The following is a 20,410-nucleotide window of genomic DNA, read 5'->3' on the forward strand; positions in this document are numbered from 1 at the left end:
ACCCTTTTTTGTAGTGTTTGCCAATTGCCCTGGTATAAATACTCCCACCATGGCCAATTTCGAGCAAGCAGCAGGAGGTACTGAACATGGGGTTTCTGAAAAGACTTGCGCTAGCACACCAAATAACCTCAAGCGCAGAGATCATAGTAAAGTGAAAATTCAGGATGCGATGAGTTTTGAGTACTTATTACCTTTCTGTTAAATACGATTTATTTAACTGTAAGTTTATGTAAGTCAACATTCAGTGATGGTTGTTCAACTGGCTCATGACCTTTCTGAAACTTTAGGGAGCTGGCCCCAGCATGCCGCTGGCTGGCACTGAGCCTTGTTCGACTTCAAGTTCCAGCGGGGATTCAATGCTCAAGGAACAGTCATCACCAGTAACCCGGCTGAAGCGCAATGAGTGTGGACTAAAGCAGCCTCTACTCTCAGCATCTCATGCTCCTTCTCTCCACAGATGAATGGGGTCACTGCGATTATGAGCCCTAAGATGCTGATGAGGAGACTGCGGCTCAAACAGGATAAGCCACTTGCTCACGGGCACACAGAAGGCCTGTGGACAGGGCCAATGCATGTCACACACTGTCTGCTCACCGATCCTGACTCGTCCAGGCAGTGGCCCCCCCACACGTCAGGGCAGCTCTGGCCTCCAGCCCCACGTCAGCCAGACTCATCCAGTGAGACACCCCACCCACAGGACAGCAGCTAACCCCAGAGGCACAAAGAAGAGCTCGGCATCCGAGCGAGGCCAAGCGCAGATCAGAGTCGTACCCACAAACCGCCCAGAAATCCCAGGAATGAAGTGGTGGCTGGGAGGAGGGAGAGGACTCCCCAGCAGGCACGCCTTGGGCAGAGCCCAGGCCTGGGCAGAACCGCTCAGGAAGAGCGTCTGGGTCAGTACCAGACACCCGGGGGTGGGGCGGCAGGCGATCTGGTTAGTTTTCCTGAAACCCTTCTCCACAGGATTAGGACTGGACGGGAGGAAACAGGCACCCTGGATTCCCCACAACCAAGGACAGATGGACAGCAGTCCACTTGGTTTGGGAGAAAAGCCACCCTCAGGCTCCTTTTTTCCTCCTTCGTCCCTTTGGCAAAAGATTCTTTCTTATGGGACAGATATTGAACAAGAACAATATACAGGAAGGAAACTCATCCAATAGACACTTAATCTACTTGGTGCAAAAAAATAACTAAAAACCAGGTGCATTCAACTCGAGCCAAGAGAATATATCAAGGAAGCCACTCTCCAGTGGCTGGATAATAAATTAATACGGTCTTAAACTACCCCCCAGGACTCCGGGGCCCTGGCTCTTTTCCTGCAAGTGTGTGGATGTTTGCGTGGGAACAATGCTCTCAGCAAAGCTGTGGATAAACAGCAGAAAATGCCATCTCCACAGGACAAGACATCCAGGACTGCCAGAGGCGTGTGGAAAGCATGGCCACTGGGTCCGACCTGGGTTTGAATCCTGGCTCCACCTGGAAGAGCTGCCCAGAAGGACCCTTCACCTCCCGGGGTGTCTCCCTCTAGAGGAGGGAGGAAGCAAAGGTTACTAAAATAGTGGTTCAGCCCTGGCCGCTTTGGCTCAGTGGACAGAGTGTCGGCCTGCGAACTGAAGGGTCCCGGGTTCAATTCCAGTCAAGGGCACATGCCGGAGTTGGAGGTTCAATCTCTAATAGGGGGCGTGCAGGAGGCAGCTGATCAATGAATCTCTCTCATCATTGATGTTTCTATCTCTCTATTCCTCTCCCTTCCTCTTTGAAATAAATTTTAAATATATATATTTATTTATATAAATATATATATTTAGAACCACTATTTTAAACTTTATATATATATATATATATATATATATATATATATATATATATATATATATATTTAAAGTTTAAAATAGTGGTTCTAAAAAGCCCAACAACAAAGTCCTCGGACCGAGCAGTGTTTACGGACTGTTTCTCTCCCTTGTCTCCTGGGTGAATCGCAGATCATCTCTGCTCCAGCTCTAGGGCGGCAGCACCTGGACCAGCCGCTTGCCTGAAATGCGTGATTCCCTGGTACTGGGTGGTATCTGCCAGAATGAGTCAGGGCCACTGGGTATGAACCAAGCGCACAGACACAAGCTCAGGAATCCTATAGCGCCAGGCTATGGACTCTCCACACTGCTCTGCCAGTGAAATCCCCAGGGCAAACACTCCAGTGGCCACAGAGTCCTAGGGATATGCAAGGGAACAAGACAGGCTGCTCTTGGGAAGGGAAGGAGACGTAACAGCAACTAAATAAAGATGCGAGGAAAGCCGAGACCGGTTTGGCTCAGTGGATAGAGCGTTGGCTTGGGGACTGAAGGGTCCCGGGTTTGATTCCGGTCAAGGGCATGTACCTTGGTTGCAGGCACATCCCCAGTAGGGGGTGTGCAAGAGGCAGCTGATTGATGACTCTCTCTCATCGATGTATTTCTAACTCGCTATCTCTCCCCCTTTCTCTCTGTACAAAATCAATAAAATATATTAAAAAAAAAAAAAAAAAAGATGTGAGGAAAGCCGCCCTGGGAATGGGGCAGGGGAGCTGAGCAGAGGCCGGGGTAGGGACCACGGTGGCCGGGATAGACAGTGGGGGTCCCGCTGAGGTCTCAAGGAAAGGGAACTCCGGGCAGCAGGAACAGTGAGGACAAAAGCTTAGAGGTGGTCACAGGACTGAGGTGGTCTCAGCATGACACAGGACGGGTGGAAAGAGGGACAAACGGGGTCACAGAGGCTGGTGGGACAGGTGGCCAGGGGCCTTGAAGGCCATAACAAGGAGTCTTGGTTTTGCTTTAAATGAGACAGGCACGGGAGTGGAGGAAGAAGCTGATGGTGACAGGGTCTGGTTTATGATTTGAAAGCACGTCATCATGCACCAAGGTAGACAAAGCTCACGGACATAACACTGAACAAAAGAAGCCAGACTCCAGTGATTACACATGCATGGTGCATTCTGTGAAGTTCAAAACCACCTTAGGTGGCAGGGGGAGGGAGGCGGATGAATGACGGGGGAGGGGACTGGTCAGGCCTGCAGCTTGATCTGGGATGCACTTCGGGGGGGGGGGGGGGTGGGGATGCATCTGCCAGTACAGGAATGAGCGTGCGGTCCTCCCTCCGGCTTCCGTTTGAAGGATGGACCAAGAGCGGCGTGAGTGGCTGCAAGGGGAACACCATTATGCAAGAGAGAGCCCTCAAGGATTCTCCCCAGGAGTCTCGGCGCTGAGACAAGTCTGGAGCTTGGCCTCTGGCGGGACAGCGCTTCAAAGTGAGCTGACTTGCTGGAGCCCAGATAAAGCCCTGCGGCTGGCCCGGGCTGCCCGCTTGGACCAGACACCCACTCTCCCAGACAGGGCCCGGTTCATCCCACGTCTGAGAGGGCACTTTGTCCGGCCATGCCAACGCTGAAAATATCTCCAGGCCCAGCGAAGCCCAGGTCTTGAAGGTTTCTGGGAATAAACAACGTTTTCAGCTGCCCTGCGCTTCTGCCCGGAGAACAGACTGGCTGTGTTGGGCGCCGGTTTGGGGCAGGAGGGAGGGGATGGCAGCAGATAATCAGACAATACACGAATATATATATATATATATATATTTCAAATGGTATCCCGGAAACAACTCATTCTTTCCAAGGGGACAGCCAGGGTGACAGACAGATGTCCTTCGCGAGCTTCTGTGCACACAGCGACACTAAATACGCTGGGAAGGAAGATGTCGGCGGCCTCAGGATACGTGCGCATGCTCAGCAAGAGTGCACCAAGCTGAGCATTTTCCCGGGAGAAAGACTCATGGATCCACCGGCAACTTGTTCTCAAGGGGCCCCTGACGCTCACTTTAGCTCCTAAGCCACTCGCTGCTTTCTCGCCATGTGACTTCTCTCCATCACACCAGGCCCCGTATGCAGAACCCTCCGCACAGCTTCCCATCTACCCACCCGCCAGTCCCCCCTCCCACCTGTGTCAGGCCCCGGCAAAGTCTTCCTCTGCTCGCTAGGGCAGTGGGTCTCACGTTTGAGTCTGCGTCAGAAGGTGCTGGAAACCTCATTAAAACACAGCTGAAACCGGTTTGGCTCAATGGATAGAGGGTCAGCCTGCAGACTGAAGGGTCCCGGGTTCGATTTTGGTCAAGGGCATGTACCTTGGTTGCGGGCACATCCCTGGTAGGGGAATGTGCAAGAGGCAGTTGATCGATGACTCTCTCTCATCGATGTTTCTAACTCTCTATCTCTCTCCCTTCCTCTCTGTAAAATATCAATAAAATATATATATTAAAGAAATTAAAAAAAAAAAAAACACAGATCACTGGCCACACTGATTCAGGAGGTCTGAGGTTTGCCTGGGAATCTGTGTTTCTGGTGGCATTCCCATGTGCTGCTGTGTCCTGCCAGCTTGAGTGGGACCCCACTTTGAGAACTGTTACTGCAGATGATACCAGCCTTTCAAACCTCCTCAGGCCACTGTAACCCAGGAGTTCCCAAACTGTACCCTCTTCCCCATCTTGTCCGGCTTCACGGTCTACTTGGACAGGCTATGTATTTTATGTTTTTATTCAACTTGGCCCCCTCTGAGGGTTCAAGAACGTTTACTTATAAAAGGTAGCTTTCCTTGTCCGCCACTTGCAGAGAACTTGACCACTTACTTCTGCCTTGAACGGAAGCAGGAATCAAATTAAACACAATGGAAACAGAGCAAAGTGAGACCTGCCAGCGGAGCCCTGATGCTGGCCCGAGACTGTTGTGGAGAATGCTCTCTGTCGGAAAGGGAGATGTCAGGGGGAGGGGAAACATTAGGGACGGAGGGCACCACCTGAAACTTTGGCCTTGCTAGGCACGGAAGGAAGGAACGGTCCTGGGTTGGTGAGCTTTGCTGCTGGGTCTGTGCCAACGCTCAGTCACCTAGGGGACCAGCCGGGATGGGATGCTCACAATTCAAGGGACACTACTCATTCCACAGTGATCTGTTCTCCAGTGAAAACACCACCCTGTTGCACTCCTACACCCCGCAGCCTGTGGTAGGGAATCCAGACTCACTAAGAGCTCACCCCACTCCAGGGCAGACCCTTGCTGTTCCTGAATCTGGCCCTGAACTCAGCCACTTCTTGTCTTTCTCCGTGGGTGCCAGCCTTCTCCTACCTCTGGGCCTTTGCACACACACATGATACCTCCACTCGGGCTCCATCGCCAGCACCTCACCCACTATCACCTTTCCCTGCCAGAGAACACTGCTTCTTTGGTCCAGAAAGATTTCTCAGGCTCTGATCAAGTCAGCTGGATGCCAGCGACAGAGTTCCGGGTGGGCTTTTTCCAATCCGAAAGGACGCTGGGGCAGGGCCCATTCCAGGACCACGTGACTGCAAGTGAAATGGAAGCCCGGGCCCTGGCTAATAGGACTCAGCTGGGTGAGCATCGTCCTGTGTACTGAAAGGTCGCCCGCTCAATCCCAGTCAGGGCACACGCCCAGGATGGCTGTTTGGTCTCAAGTCAGAGTGTATGCGGGAGGCAACTGGCTGATGTTTCTCTCTCTCTCTCTCCCTTCCTCTCTCTTGAAAATCAATTTTTTAAAAAAAATTAAAGAAATGGAAGCTTGATTCCTTTTCCGGCTTGGAATATTGTCATTCTGCATTCACAGTGGGACACGATCCAGACATTCACATTGAAAATGTGGGATTTCATAATTTATAATATTTGTTAAATGATGATCCAGAAGTTGCACAATCCTCTCCTTTCCCCCCGAATCTGTGGTTTCTGTCTAAGCTGACACAGCACTTGAGACAATGGAGAAGATAAATCTCCTTCAGGCTGAATCACGAGAGACAGTCTGTCCTCACAGTCTTGAAAGGGGGGTGTCTGTCTGCGAGTGCCCACAGTGGCACGGCCCGGGGTACAAAGCCAGGTGCTCCTGTGACTCAAAGCACCCAGATGCCAGATTTCCCTGCACCCATGGCACAGGGCCTTGACCGATGCTGAAATGAGAAGACCTGAGTTGATGCTTCTTTAAGAAGGGAGTCAAGAAAAGAGAACATGGTTCCTCAATACGTTCACGTGACCCAGCAATTCCACTCCTGGGTATAGACCCAAAACAGGTGTTTAAAATAGGTGTTTAAACACAAACACGTACACAAGTGTTCATAGCAGCAGCATTCACAATAGCCAACATGTGGACACATTCCAAACATCCATCCACGGAAGAATGGAGGCACGAAATGCAGTCTAGCCATACAATGGAATATGACTCAGCCATAAAAGGGAATGAAGCCCTGACACCACCACATGGATGAACCTGGACAACATACTAAGTGAAAGACCCAGTCACAGAGGGCCACATGTGTGTGAAATGTCAATAATAATAAATCCATAGAGACTGAATATAGATCAGTAGTTACCTGAGGCTGGGGAGGAGGGGAAGGGGAGTGACTGCCAATGATGACTATGAGGTCTCCTTTGCAGGCAATGAAAATGTTCTGGAATTAGACAGTGGGGATGTTGGCACAGCATTGCGAGTGCACTACATGTCACTGATCTGTACACTTTAGAAAGGCTAATAGGGGAGCTTTTGTGTGTATGCCTATTTTACCACAATAAAACCACCTTTTTTTCAAGGGAAAGAGAAAGAAAATAGGGCATGGCTGGCCCTACCAAACGCCACCCAGATCTGCCTGGCCCTCCCCAGTTCCAGAACAAAGCCGTTCCATGTGAGGGGCCCCAGAGCCCCGTCTCATGAAGGCCTGAGAACCTGTTCCGCTCAGGGAGCCGGAGCTGAAATGGAACGACGCCTGTGTTGTACTTTCCTTTCTTGACAAGCCATCAGCCCTTTGAGTGATGCTGGGCTTGCACATCTGGGACTGATCAAAAACCAGTGAGTTTGCAAAAGAAAAAAGGGGAAAAGGCCTCGTAGGTTGGGAGTGAGCAGACACAGAGGCACCTCCCATGCGCAGTAAATTACACTGGTGACAGAGAGAAGAAATGTTCCAGGTCCCGCAGGCCAAAGGGGTCAGCGCTACGGGTCCTGCCTCTGAAAGCCAGTTTTCAAAGGCAACTGAGTCACAGCCAGAGAGCCCGCGTGGGGTGTTTGAGGGAGGGAGGAAAGGTGGGAGCTCCCAGAGGCCTCAGCTCTTCCACCAGGGCTCCGTTCCCGCCCCCAGCCAGCCAGCTCCTCTCTCCCATCTGGAAACAGGACTCTGGGAGACAGGGGAGACCTGGGTCCCAGGGCAAAGCTCTCTGCACTGATAGCAGGACCTGTTGGTAGAGTGGGGTGTAAGCCCCCATGTCAGTGTGTCCCCTCTGCAGACCCACCCCTCATCCAGGCAGGGACCTCGCTCCCACGTGGCAGGAGAAGCCCGACCAGCAGCAAGCTCTGCTGGGACAGTCAAGCGGCTTGCCACCCGATGAGCATGCTCTTCCAGAATCTGTGGCAGGACCCAGCCAGGATGGCAGCTCTCCCCTGCCCTGGCTGTGTCATGCTGGGTTCATGCCCTGTCACTCCAAGCCCCAAATTTCCTCCTGGTCCAAAGGAGGACGGGCCAGTACCACCTCAGTGAGAGCATCCACGTGAAACCCTGGGCATGGCCGGCCCGTCGTGCTGGGTGAGTGTCAGGCTGGTATGATCATAAATATCATTACTATTCCAACTCCTACATCTTAAGAGACTCTGTAAAAATCATAATGACCCTCTCCATTCTCCTCGCAGGGTGCAGTGTCAGGGGCTTGAGGCTTGGGATCAACCCAGCTGACAGCAGTTTTACCTGGAGACCTTCCAACACAAATAACACCTGTGTGACAGTCAGAGGTAGGGGGTGGGCAGAGAATTATCTTAAAGGAGGCAGGACCCAGCGGTTGAGTGGGGTCTGCAGCTAGACAGACCTGGGGGTGACCGCATGGCACGCCTGCTTGGGGACCTTGGTACGCACTTCGCCTCTTTGAGTCTTGATTTTCCTCATCTGTGAAATGGGCACCAAGAGGCCTGCCACCCAGGTGTGTTGCAGGGATGATAACACAGGTAAAGTGCAGGGCCTCATACCTGTCACACCAGCAGAACAGTTCCCATACCTTCTGCTCCTCCCATGTGGAAACAGATCAGAGGCAGAGGCAGAAAGGCAGGTACACAAAACACAAAGAACCCCCTCTGTCATTTGGGGGAGGGGACCTGCCCCTCATTTTTTTCTGCAGGACCCTGTCAGACTCTGCACCCTGGATGCCCTGACCCGACTGGGAACGGTGGCTCACCCTGTTCTGCCAGAATAAGGGGCTCAGATGCTCAGGGTAAAAACTCACAAACCCACTCTGGGAAGCTGGGTGTTTGCACAGGCTCCCCAGTTGCTTCTCTCAACCAGAGCAGCAACTCCCCTTTTGGCTAAAAGATGCCCATTTCAAGTTAGACTTCAATGGGCAGGCATCGGCTAAGGAAGCCCTTTCTGGCCTGTCCCCCAGCCTAGCACTTGCCAAGGGAGGCTCTGGGTGTGCCCACATGCAGGGCTGGCCCTGGTTCTGTCCATCTAGGGCAGCCCATCTCCCCTTCACGGGACTGCAGAGCCAAGCCCCCGGCTCTCAGCAGAATCTTCTCCACACAGGGGGTGTATGCAGATGCCCACTCCAGCGGAAGGTGCCCAGGAACGCTGACACGCCCCAGGCCTGGAGCCACGCACGGCCACGATGGCCATCGGGAGCATGGGAGGCAGACAGAGCTGGGTTTCAAGCCCTGGCTCTGCCCAGACAATTCACTTCACCTCTCCAATCCCCAGTGTCTTCATCGGAAATAGGAGAAGAGGAAGGCTACCTAGAGGTTTGTTGCAACTGAAACAACACAAAGGGGTGTGGTCCTGTACACGGTGGAGCAACATGCACACACCGTCAATATCACCCCTGCGTCCTCAGGTGCACAGAAACATTCAACCTCCTGCCCCCTCTACCCTGCCAGCTTTCCATCGACGGACTCCTCGCGTGTACACAGGAGCACAGCAAATGCTAGCGAGCTGCACTGGACAGCAAGGGCACACAGCCTCCAGCAGCGCGGGTCTGCAGCCAGACTGGCTTTGAGCCCGGCTCCCTCACTCTCTCCCTGGCTGTGGTCTTGGGCAACTAACTGGCTTGCCCTGGACTAGCCTCAGTTTCTCCAGCTGTGATTCGGCGAGACGCTGAGCCTGGTCCTGGGATGCAGGTAGACGCTCCGTTTGGTGCTTGCACACGGTAAGTAAATCCTGAGAGCTGGCATCTGCCCTGGATACTTCAACTCGGAGATTACGGAACGGATCAAAGCTTGGAGAGAGGACAGGGATGGAAGTCACACTTACCGACCTGGGCTCCAATCAGCAGTTCGCAGGCGTCTCCCGCGGTATGCAGCGGCGGCAGCGGTGGCGGCAGCGGCAAATGCAGCGGCAGCGCGGGCACAGGGAGACAGACCGGGCACAGGACACCGGACACCCCGGCAGCCGAAGGAAGCTGTGGATTCGGGGACCCGGACCGCGGCTTCTTGTATGCTGCCCCAGAGCCCGGAGGCCACGCCCCCCGGGGGGCCGGCGGAGCTGATAGGGCCGCCCCCGCCCCCAGGCCCCGCCCCTCAGGCCCCACCCCAGCCCGCCCCGCCCCGCCCCGCGAGCCCCGCGAGCCCCGCCGGCGTCCAGGACCACCCGCACCCTGAGAGCTCGTTTGGAGCAGAGGACGCGCTCCGTTTCCTCATCGTGACCATAAAAGTATCGGTTCCACTGAGGGCTCGCTTAGGGGCCCGGCGCGGAGCCAAGCGCTTTCCACTAGAGGTTTGCAAATTTACCAAAATGCCTTCTCCGCTGGAAAATGGGAATAGGGATGTGTCCTCCCTCCCGGGATTGTGCGAATGAAATCCGGAAGGGCGTGGGCTCCGCGAACCGTGGCGCAGAATACACACTTGCTATATTTACTCCCATCCTCTGCACAGGGGTAGAACTTCACGCACGCCACCCCGACTCCACGTCCGTCCGTGTCTCTCTGCCTCTGCCTCTCTGTCTTCTCTCTCCGTGTTTGTCTCCTTTCTTTGTCTTCCTCTCTCTTTCCCTCCCTGTCTCCCTCTTTCTCGCTGTCTCTTCTCAAAGTGCAAACGAAGAAACGAAGACTAGGAGATGATACTGGATGAGAACAGGAAGACCCCTCACCCATGTTCTAGGCTAAGTGCCTTTAACCTTCATTATCCAAATACATACATGTTCACAGGAATCCAGTGAGATGGAAAGTATCCCATTTCACAGATTTAGCAAGTGAGGCCTGGAGAAGAGAGCCCCACAGCAAGGGGGCAGCAGCACAGGGTCAAATTCTGCTCTTACTACTGTCACAAAGCAATTTGGAGCCGAGAAGAAATAGCCTTCGAAGCATGTAAGCCCAAGGCTGGAGAAGCTGAAAGGCTCCCTCTCAGTCACATGGCCAGTCCCCCTGCCGCATGAAGACATTGGAATCAGCTCCTTCATCGCTCACACCTTAGTCACTCCCACTGAATCACTCGCACCAGCCCCAGTGCTATGCCCGCAGGCTCAGATAAGACCCCTCTGGGACCTCAGGGCCTGGGTCAGAGCTTACGGGGAACACGGATGGAGGACGCCTGGGGCAGGGATGAGGGAAGATGCCTCCGTGACTGGTGGGGCGTGTGTGACATTGATTCAGAAAGCCGGAAACTCTTGCCTAAGATTTTGATGCAGCTCAAATGAGATATAGAATAATGTAGACATCCTCTGTTGCCTTTTCTTTTTTCATTTCTTTTACTTTTCTTTTCTTCTCTCAGTTTTTGAAACATTCTCTGCTTGACATTCAATCATTCAATACTTATCAAGCACCTATGTGCTGGGCTCTGTTCCAAGCATCGATGTATTCAGGGGTGAGCCAACTTGTTCGAGAACAGTGCTCACTTGGACAAAGGGCAAACCTTGTGCTATTAACAGATGCCCCTCAGGTACCCAGCCCCATGTGTAGCATCCTGTCCACCCACAACAATCCTCTGAGACTGTAATCATCAGGAAACTGGGCACAGAGGGTGTAAGTAACCTTCCCCAGGCCACACAGCTCCCAAGTGGAGGAACTGGGATTTGAACTCACACTCTTGCCACTGCACTGCCACCACCCTGTGTACCATTAAACTTTGGGTACAGCCCGGCCCATGTGTCTCAGTGGTTGAGCATCAATCAGGAGTTCATCCTTTGATTCCCATTTGGGGCATATGCCTGAGTTGCCTGCTCAATCCCCAGTAGGGGGCGTGCAGCAAGCAGCTGATCAGTGATTCTCTCTCACCATTGATATTTCTATCACTCCCTCTCCTTTCCTATCTAAAATCAACAAAAATCTTTTTTTTTTAATTAAAGAAATTTTTTAAAAAAACAAATACATGTGTTGGGTACAGGGAAATGCAATAAACTGGGTCCAGTCCAGCAGAGGGAAAGGGAAACTACACAGGATCTACCGTATTTTTCGGACCATAAGACGCTCCGGACCATAAGATGCACCAGTTTTTAGAGAAGGGAAATTAAGAAAAAAAGATTCTGAAACAAATAGTGTCCTAAAATATTTTATGTGCATTAAAACCCAACATCACAGTCATAAACACATGTAATCAACCCTGTAAAGTAAACAGCAGCATTTAGAACCATTTTAGAGCCGGGCAAGCACACAGGGACCACACAGAGCCAGGCAAGTAAAAAAACTTTTTTTTTAAAGTATATGTGTAGGCTGTATTTGGACCATAAGACGCAGGGACTTTTTCCCCCCACTTCTGGGGGGAAAAAAGTGCGTCTTATGGTCCGAAAAATACGGTAATTTCTCATGGGCACAGCATTGGCAGGGGGAGGGGGTATTAATTCTGAAATATTTACACACTCTAACTTGGACCTCCACCCCCTTAATGTTGCTTTTTATGGCAACTCTGCAGGCTCCTTGCTGACCCAGGATAGCTCCGCAGACACTCTTCCCACTGGCAGAGCTGCAGCCTGAGGGCACCTAAACCATGTCATTCCCCGGCCAGGCTCCCAGCTCCCCTCTGGCCTGGCAGCCACTGCCCCAGCACCTGCACACAACAGAACCTTCCAGACCCCCGCCCAATTCTCTCCCTCAGCATCTTCTTGCCTCTCCCTCTGTGGTCTTCTCCTCATCTGCCTCATTGCTTCTGCCTACCCCACTGAGCCTCCCTGGCCTGGCATCTGGCTGTGCCCACCCCTGCCTGCTGACTTTAGCAAGCACTTCCGTGTGCCAGGCGCTGTGCCAAGGGCTTCCCTAGCAGCAGCCTGTGAACCTCTCACAACCCAGTGAGGGAAGTGGCTATTTTTGGCCTTGCTTTCTACATGGGGAAACTGAGGCTCAGGCAGATGAAGAAACTTGCCCAGGGTCACTTGGCTACTGAGAGATGGGGTTGGGACTCCAACTCCGGCAGTCCAAGCCCAGTGCCCATGACCTTGACCTCTAAACCAGGTGTCCTGAAGGGATTAGGGAGTTTGGGTTTGCTGTAGTGGGAACCCATTTGGGCATTTCTGAGATATTTCATATCTCTCTTAGCCAGTTGGGCCAGCAAGTCTCAAATGGGATGTTATGGTTATTACTGCTGTGTAACAAATTATTCCTAAACATGGTAGCTTCAAACAACCACTCTACTTTGATGGTAATTTTGTAGGTCAGGAGTTTGGGACAGGCCCAGTTGGATAGTTCTTCCTTGGGGGTCTCTCACGAGGTTGGGAGGGGCTGCAGACATCCAAAGATTGGACTGAGCTGGGATCCCAGCTGGTTCACCCATGTGGTGGGGTGTGTGACCTTTTATGACCTGTCATTGGAAATCATATAGAATATCACTCTGCCATACCCTTGGTCAAATCACAGAGTCTGCCTAGAGTCAAAGAAGAGAGGATATAAACACAGTTCTCAACAGGTAGAGATCAAAGAATTTGTAGACAAGATACATAAAAACACATAGCTCAGTGCCTGGCATGGAGCACTCAATGAAAGACAATTCATCCTTCATAGGGGGCCAAGTTAGTACGGTGGAAGGAGCACTATGTTTGCATCTAGACAGATGAGTTTGAATCCTAACTCCACTAGCCGCCAGCTGTTCAAGTGGCCTGACCTCTCTGAGCTATAGTTGCCTCCCAGGTGGGGTCACCTAGGGGCAGACGGAGTCGTAGCCTGCTGGTTGCTGCCATTGTCTGGAACCAGTCGGGCTGGGTTCCGATCCTGGCTTCTCCACTTCCATGTTGTTGGCCTTGTGTTCGGGTCCCTATCTGTAACATGGCAATGGCCTCTTTCTCCCCCAGGCTGTTATTAAAATATTAAATGGTTTATATACAGAAAATAACTAGAAAAATTATTCAATAGAATAATACCTGCCTGTAGCAAGTATTCGTTAATATCATTGTTAATAGAGCCAACAGAATAAAGACACAGGAAAGCTTAACTATGATCAACTTTTCCATCACTGTGTAATCTTAGATTTTCCAAAATTAACATTTGACTTGGAGTAAGATGGTGTGTCATGGGCAGCATCGGCTCCTGGGAGGTCCTGCCTGGGAAAGAACCAAGATGCACCCAAGCATCTTCATGGAAGGGACTGGCCACGGATATCCTTGGAATCCAGCAAAGGGATTTCCCTGTTTGCTTCCCAGGCAGGAATTAAGTCATGGAGAGTTTGAGATGAAGGAAAAGGCCCTTCTGAAGAACCGAAATGAAGCCAACCTGAATAAAGGAACATGTGGGCCTCGTCATGACCTCTTAGAGAGGCCTCCCCCTCTGCCAACTGCTCTCTCTCTCAACCAAGATGGGCCAACGACAGGACCACACACCTTGAGTGCAGAATGGTGGGGCTGCACCAGGTGCTCTGAAGGTTTAATCATTTGAAGCAAAGATTAAGGTCTTTCTTTCCTATCTCAACGTGGTAGACACAGGGCTGGTATCACTGCCATAACCTTGATCAAATCGCGGAGACTGCCTAGGGTCCCAGGAGAAGATGGCACCAACATCTTCTTTGCCTCTTGTTTTCCCTGGAGTCTCATGAGCTGGACATCAAGAGCCGTGGCCGGGGAGGGCCAGCTTCTTGTTTGTCCTTGACCCGCCCATCCAGCAGCTGCAGCCTCAATCCGGCTTTGAAGACCATGAAGACCTTGAGCCAAGGAGATACGGGGCATCCTTCTGTGATGAGCGTGGCTTGGAAGGAGAAGCCAAAAGGAAAAGAAAGATGGTGGCACCTCGGCATTGACAGACGCCCATCGTGTGATCCTCTGGGCGTGTGCCTGACTTACTGGAAGGAACTGATGGGCTAAAGCTGATAAGATAAGATAAGATAAGATAAGAACTAGCGTTAGTCCTTGAAGGGTTTCTCAGCATCCTGGCAGTACCATGCATTTCCCCCTCTCAGTAGAGGGGTCCCTTCCTTCTCCCTCTGTAGCCAGGCCTCACCTATTCCCTGTGAACATGACCATCCCACCAGCATAGGGTTCACGGGGACTAGCACAGGCTGCGCCCAACCATATCCCACTTCCAACTTCCAAACAAGAGACTCTAATTTAAGGTGACCAGACTTTTTTAAAACGCTGCGGGACGCAGGACAATTTGTTAAAAATCGGGACTGTCCCGCCAACAGCGGGACGTCTGGTCACCTTACAACTGGCCCTGTGAGGAGAGATGTCTACCCTGGTCGATCAAATGAGACCCAGGGGACACAGCCAGGCGACACGAATGTGATGGCAAGGCACTACCGGTTGCAGACACATCCGAAGGCCAGAGAGATGGGGATGATCCACAGCAAAGAATCTGCAGGAACAGCCAGCAAAGGCCAGGAGTCAAGAGATACATCGCTTGCCCTCAAAACCTCAGGACAGCGTCTGCTTCTGGAAATCAAAATGAAGTCAAAGACCCTGAAGTTCAGAGATAGGGTCCCAGGCATCACTCTGTCCTCCTGGGAGACCTGTGCATTCATTCATTCATCTATCCATTGAATATGTATTGAGCATGTACTACATGCGATGGATAGGAGAAATATATATATTTCTATAATTGTACTACAAGTATAGGAGAAAAATAGTAAAGGTCTGAACAGCCATATAAAGAGAGGAAGGCTTTTTACAAGAAGAATTTGGTAAGCTAAGGCTTAGCTGTGGAATTATTTAACTATATAAAAAAATATGACTCATGTAGGAAAAGCGGACACCAAATCCCAGAATATGATGGGCACCCTCTTAAAGTTTGAGAGAGGTGGTTTAGGACAAATTCTTCATCCAACAGTGAATAGCAAGTTTACCCAACTCGGGTCATCCCACAAGAAATAATACGAGCAGAAAATGTCAATAGGTTTTTAAAAATAAATGAATGCTGGAGTTCACTTTCGATTATATTTGATGACATTTACTGAGGCCGTTCTTTGGACCAAGCATTTTGGAGAGAAAAAAAAAAAAAAAAGATGAATAAGGCAGACATGAGACAAGTCTTTTTAATGGCGGGACCCTGAGTGAACCATCAATGCAGCCCTCTGTGCTGAGTGCAATAACAGAGGCATCAGATGGTTCCAAGGAGCCCAGGAGAGGGGTGGTGTCTGCACCGAGGGGTGGACTGTGGTGTCCCAGGCGTGAGCAGGGCCAGTGTATAATATTAACCAGGACTCTTTTGTTGCTTGTTTCAGAAAGTTCACTAGGACAGACTCCAGAAGAAAGAGGCAATGTGTCGGCTTCTGTAAGTGGGAAGTCAGGAGAGGAACTTGAGAGGAACATCTGGGCCCAGGACCTCAAAGAGATGGCCACACCTTCTTCTGGCCCCTTCCCTGACCTCCTGGCTCCTCTCTGGGTTCTGCCTGGCTCCCTCCTGTTACTTTCCAACAAAGGAGGTTGCCACTGACAGCCACAATTCAATCCTGCCCAGCTCTGTGACTCAGCAGGCCGGCACTCCCACCTGGTTACATATCCTATATAATAAAAGCCTAAGATGCAAATCAATCAAACAGTGGAGCCACTGGCAGAATGACCAGTTGCTATGATGCACACTGACCACCAGGGGGCAGACTAATAATGCAGGAGCTGCCCCCATTCCACAGGCCCCAGCCCAGCCAAGGTGGGTACAAGTGGGGGCCAGGATTGCCCCACTGGTCTCCCCAGAAAGGGAGGCAACTGATGGCGGTGGGGGGGGGGGGCAGGGTCAGTGAGTGGGTAGCCAAGGTTGCCCATACCTCTAACCATGACGGCTGGGTACCCGGCAGCCTGACTTCCAGCTGCCAGCATGTGTGTTCCTTTGCCTCAGAGCTTATTCAATGTGCAGGACTTCAGGGCAGGCCAAATGCGACATGGAATTATACCCGCAGTGCAGCATCCACAGGTAATTTAATAAGAACTGCAGTGCAGATACCCCAGCCTCCTCCGCTCTCAGGCGAGACAACACCAGCTCCCAGGGCCCCAGGGGATTACGCTGCAAGGAAAGTGATAAGTCCTTCCTGTCTCTGTCTCACTTACCTTCCTCCTGGTATTTCTGGGGTCATCTCCTCCAAGAAAATACTTGCACTCACATCCTGTCTCACATCCTGTCTCAGAGTCTGTGTGGGGGGAACCCAAAGCAAGACCCCCCAGCCAATGCCAGCAGCCTGTGGCTAACCTGGCACATCCACCAGCACGGGCAGCAGGAGTCTGTGACAGGAGAGGATGGAGAGGGGGCCAGGCAGAGAGACACCCAAGACAGGTGGGTCTAGATGGGAGATCAGGAGACAGGTTGGGGCTCTCTCGGCAGAGGGCAGTGAATGCAAAGACCGGAAGCCTGGACCTGGGCGTGTGCAAGCAGGGATCGTCTTTGGGGGAGTGGGGGGTGAGAGCCTTGAACAACGTAGACTTTAACCTGGAGGGAGAGAGTTGGGAGCTCCCAAAAGGCAAGCCTCCCAAATTGTGGGCGTCCGTGGGGAGGGCAGCCTGAGTGGGGAGCGGGAATGTTTCAGGGAGAGCTCCTGGCACCAAACAGGACGGTTGGCCACAGCCCCCAAAAAGCTCCCTTCCTCTCAGCACCATGAGCCCTGAGCACACAGGAGGGAAGTAGGAACCCCAAGTTCACTGTCTATTGAGCAAGCGATAGGAATCCTGCATCACAGCCTCGTGCCAATGCTGTGAGGTGGGACCCGCTGCATGCCATCACACCAGGAAAGCAGGCTCACATGCATGTTATCCAGGATCGCTCCGTGTGAGCCCCATGGGCTCCAAACCCTGAGACTGGAACAATGTTGTGACCTATTTATTGAATGTTAATAGGTCCGATGCAGGTCTGTCCCCCCCTCTCTCTGAATCTACCCGAGTCCTAAATCCCAGCTGTGAGCTTTCCTCTGGTGAGGAGTACCTGTGGAGGCGATGGGGTGGCCGGGAGGGCACCTGTTACATTCTCCGGTTAGTAAGTACTGGAGCATTCGGGGAGCTTATTGTCACAGGACTTGGGATGGACATGTTTTTATGGCTTTGAAATACACACAATTATCCTGGAATGCTGGCAAGTCCTTCCTCAGCCAAGGGAAAGCCATGCCAATCATCAACACCTGGAGTGACACAGTTGTGCCTGCCCTGGGACAACAATGCACGCTTCTCAAGTCTCCATCTCAGTGCTGGGTCCCTTCCGCCATGCGATTCCCCATGTGGCACCAACTGCTCAATGACCTCCTTTCTTAAAAAAGAGGGATTCTTACGTTCTAATAGATTATCACTCAGCTACAAGACTATACTTCCCGGTATACTGCCTGGCGGCTTTTCCTGTCCATGAAAGTACATTTCCACTTAAGAGTTGTGTCTGACACTTCAAGGAAGTCTCCCTATAGGATGGGGAAGATTCACCTTACATTGTTCTTCTTCTTCCTTCCAACATGGAAGAGGGGTCTGATGGCTGGAGAGCAGCAGCCATCTTGACGGTGAGGTACCCTGGGAGCCATCTTGACGGTGAGGTACCGTGGGAACAGAAACCATGAATGTTGACACCTCGTCCATGACAGTGTAGGTCTCTACATCAGTCCCACTACCTCAATCTGACTTCTATTGCATAAAAGAGAAATAAAGTTCTATTCCTGTTTAGGTGGAAAGAAGAAGTATGGTCTTTGTTCCTCATAGTAGCTAATCCTGATAACTTCTTCAGTTTAAAAGTGAATAGATGCTGAAACCGGTTTGGCTCAGTGGATAGAGTGTCGGTCTGCAGACTGGAAGGTCCCAGGTTCGATTCCAGTCAAGGGCATGCACATTGGTTGTGGGCACATCCCAGTAGTGGGTGTGCAGAGGCAGCTGGTCGATGTTTCTCTCTCATCAATGTTCCTAGCTCTCTGTCCCTCTCCCTTCCTCTCTGTAAAAAATCAATAAAATATATTTTTTAAAATAAAAATAAAAAATAAAAGTGAATAGAGATCTGATGTTAGATTTTAAATGTTTTACTGCCCAGCCAGTGTGGTTCAATGGTTGACCTATGAACCAGGAAGTTACAGTTCAGTTCCCAGTCAAAACAGATGCCCAGATTTGCGGGCTCCATCCCCAGTGTGGGACATGCAGAAGGCAGCCAATCAATGACTCTCTCTCATCACTGATATTTCTATCTCTCCTTCTTCTTTCCTCTCTGAAATCCATAAAAATATTTAAAAATAAAATTTTTTAATTAAAATAAGTAAATAATAAAATGTTTTGTTATTGTTTCTTAGGTTTTTCTCCTTTGAATCATCCATCTAGCACCTCTTCCTTTTTGGAGAAAGTGATAAAATGGAAGTGTGATTATATCTTTAAAAAGTTGGGAGACTCTGCACTGGCCAGTGTGGCTCAGTTGGTTGAGCATTATTTCATGTACCAAAAGCTCACCACTAGTTTGATTCCCGGTCAGGGCACAGGCCTGGGTTGCAGGCTTGATCCCAGTAGGGAGTGTACAGGAGGCAGCTGATGTTTCTCTCTCCCTCTCCCTTTCTCTCTCTCTCTTAAAAAAAAAAAAAAAAAAAAAAAAAAAAAAAAAAAAATCAATTAAAAAATGGGGAGATTCCATTTAAATTTCACAAGAAACCCCTTGCTCACATTGGAGAAACCTCAGAAAATTCAGCTCTTCTGGCAAATTGTTTTCTCCCTGGGGAACAATCGGCCTTTCCAGGGAGGCTGGGCCCTGGGTTTCACGCCCAGGGTGTGGTGTTTCCAGGAGATGCTAAACCTTTCTGTCAGCCTGGGGGCGGAGAGGACTGGCAGAATGGAAACTGCTCTCACCAGCGAGGGTGTCACAGCACCCCATCCCTCCAGCTCCTCAGGGCACTGAGCTCCCAGGTCCCCTTTGGGCCTGGAATCCAAGACCCCCGGGCTCTTCCTCTGTACAATGGGGATAACAGGCACACTTTTAGGGCTATTGTAGTGGACAGTTCACTGCTGAGAATTCTTTCTTTTTTTTTTTAATATATTTTATTGATTTTTCACAGAGAGGAAGGGAGAGAGATAGAGAGCTAGAAACGTCGATGAGAGAGAAACATCGACCAGCTGCCTCTTGCACACCCCCTACTGGGGATGTGGCCACAACCCAGATACATGCCCTTGACCGGAATCAAACCTGGGACCTTCTAGTCCGCAGACCGACGCTCTACCACTGAGCCAAACCGGTTTCGGCCACTGTTGAGAATTCTTAGTATCATCCCAAGGTGGGCCTCCAGCCCTGAGCTCACCTGAGCTCCTGGCGCTCACTCAGCATCCTTAAAGAACTTACATTTTGTTCTCTAACTTCTCACCTCTCCAGTTTCTATCATTACTGTCCCTGACAGGCATTACACCCAGGAACACTCTCCCTGGTCACCCCCGTCCCAGAAAGCGATCAGATAGGTAGAGCTTGTGCTCACGGTTTGAAAAGCAGGGTGAACGAGAGCATTCGTGTCCTGTGGCTGCCAGAACCAATGACCACCACCTGGGGGCCGAACACAACAGAATCGTGTTCTCTCACAGGACCCTCTGGAGCCTATAGGAGAAACTCCTCGCTGCCTCTTCCAGCTTCTGATCTGCTCCTGTGAGTTCCGTTCAGTTCCATTCCATAGCATAACTTACATGACTGTGTCTTCTAGTGGCAGGGACACAGTCATATTGGATTAGCATGACTTCATCTTAACTGATTACACCCATTAGTCCCTATTTCCAAGTAAGGACACATTCAGAAGTTCCAGGAGGACATGAATTTGGAGAAGATACTATTCTCTTGACTTTGAACTGCATGGCCAAGAATATGGTGGAAGTGATTCTGGGCTAGTCCTTAAGAAACTGGCAGCTTCTATGTCTTCCTCTTGGGACACTTGCTCTTGGAAGCCCACCGCCATGCTGTGAGGAATCCCAAGCTGCCATGTGGACAGGAGCCAACAGCCAGCACCAACTTGCAGTGGTGAGAGTGAGCCATCGTAATGGGTCTTCCAGCCCCCAATACATGAGCAGAAGAAATCATTGCTTTTTTGCTAAGCCACTTATCGATAGTTTG

At 51.0% G+C, this 20,410-nt stretch overlaps 1 protein-coding gene across 2 annotated transcripts in view; it reads right to left on the reverse strand.

Annotated features, from left to right (window-relative positions):
• Positions 1 to 9,456, reverse strand: part of CRISPLD2 (cysteine rich secretory protein LCCL domain containing 2) — a 67,008-nt gene extending 57,552 nt beyond the window's left edge. The window contains exon 1 of one of the 2 annotated variants that reach the window (XM_045582636.1): positions 9,299 to 9,456. The gene's annotated coding sequence lies outside the window, so the exon portion shown is untranslated. Of the gene's footprint in view, positions 1 to 9,294 lie in introns of both variants that reach the window. The other variant, XM_036440578.2, reaches the window with a different exon arrangement.
• Between the last annotated feature and the right edge of the window lie 10,954 nt (positions 9,457 to 20,410).

Source organism: Pipistrellus kuhlii, unplaced genomic scaffold, assembly GCF_014108245.1.
Source record: "Pipistrellus kuhlii isolate mPipKuh1 unplaced genomic scaffold, mPipKuh1.p scaffold_m20_p_17, whole genome shotgun sequence".
NCBI classification, from domain to species: Eukaryota; Metazoa; Chordata; class Mammalia; order Chiroptera; family Vespertilionidae; genus Pipistrellus; species Pipistrellus kuhlii.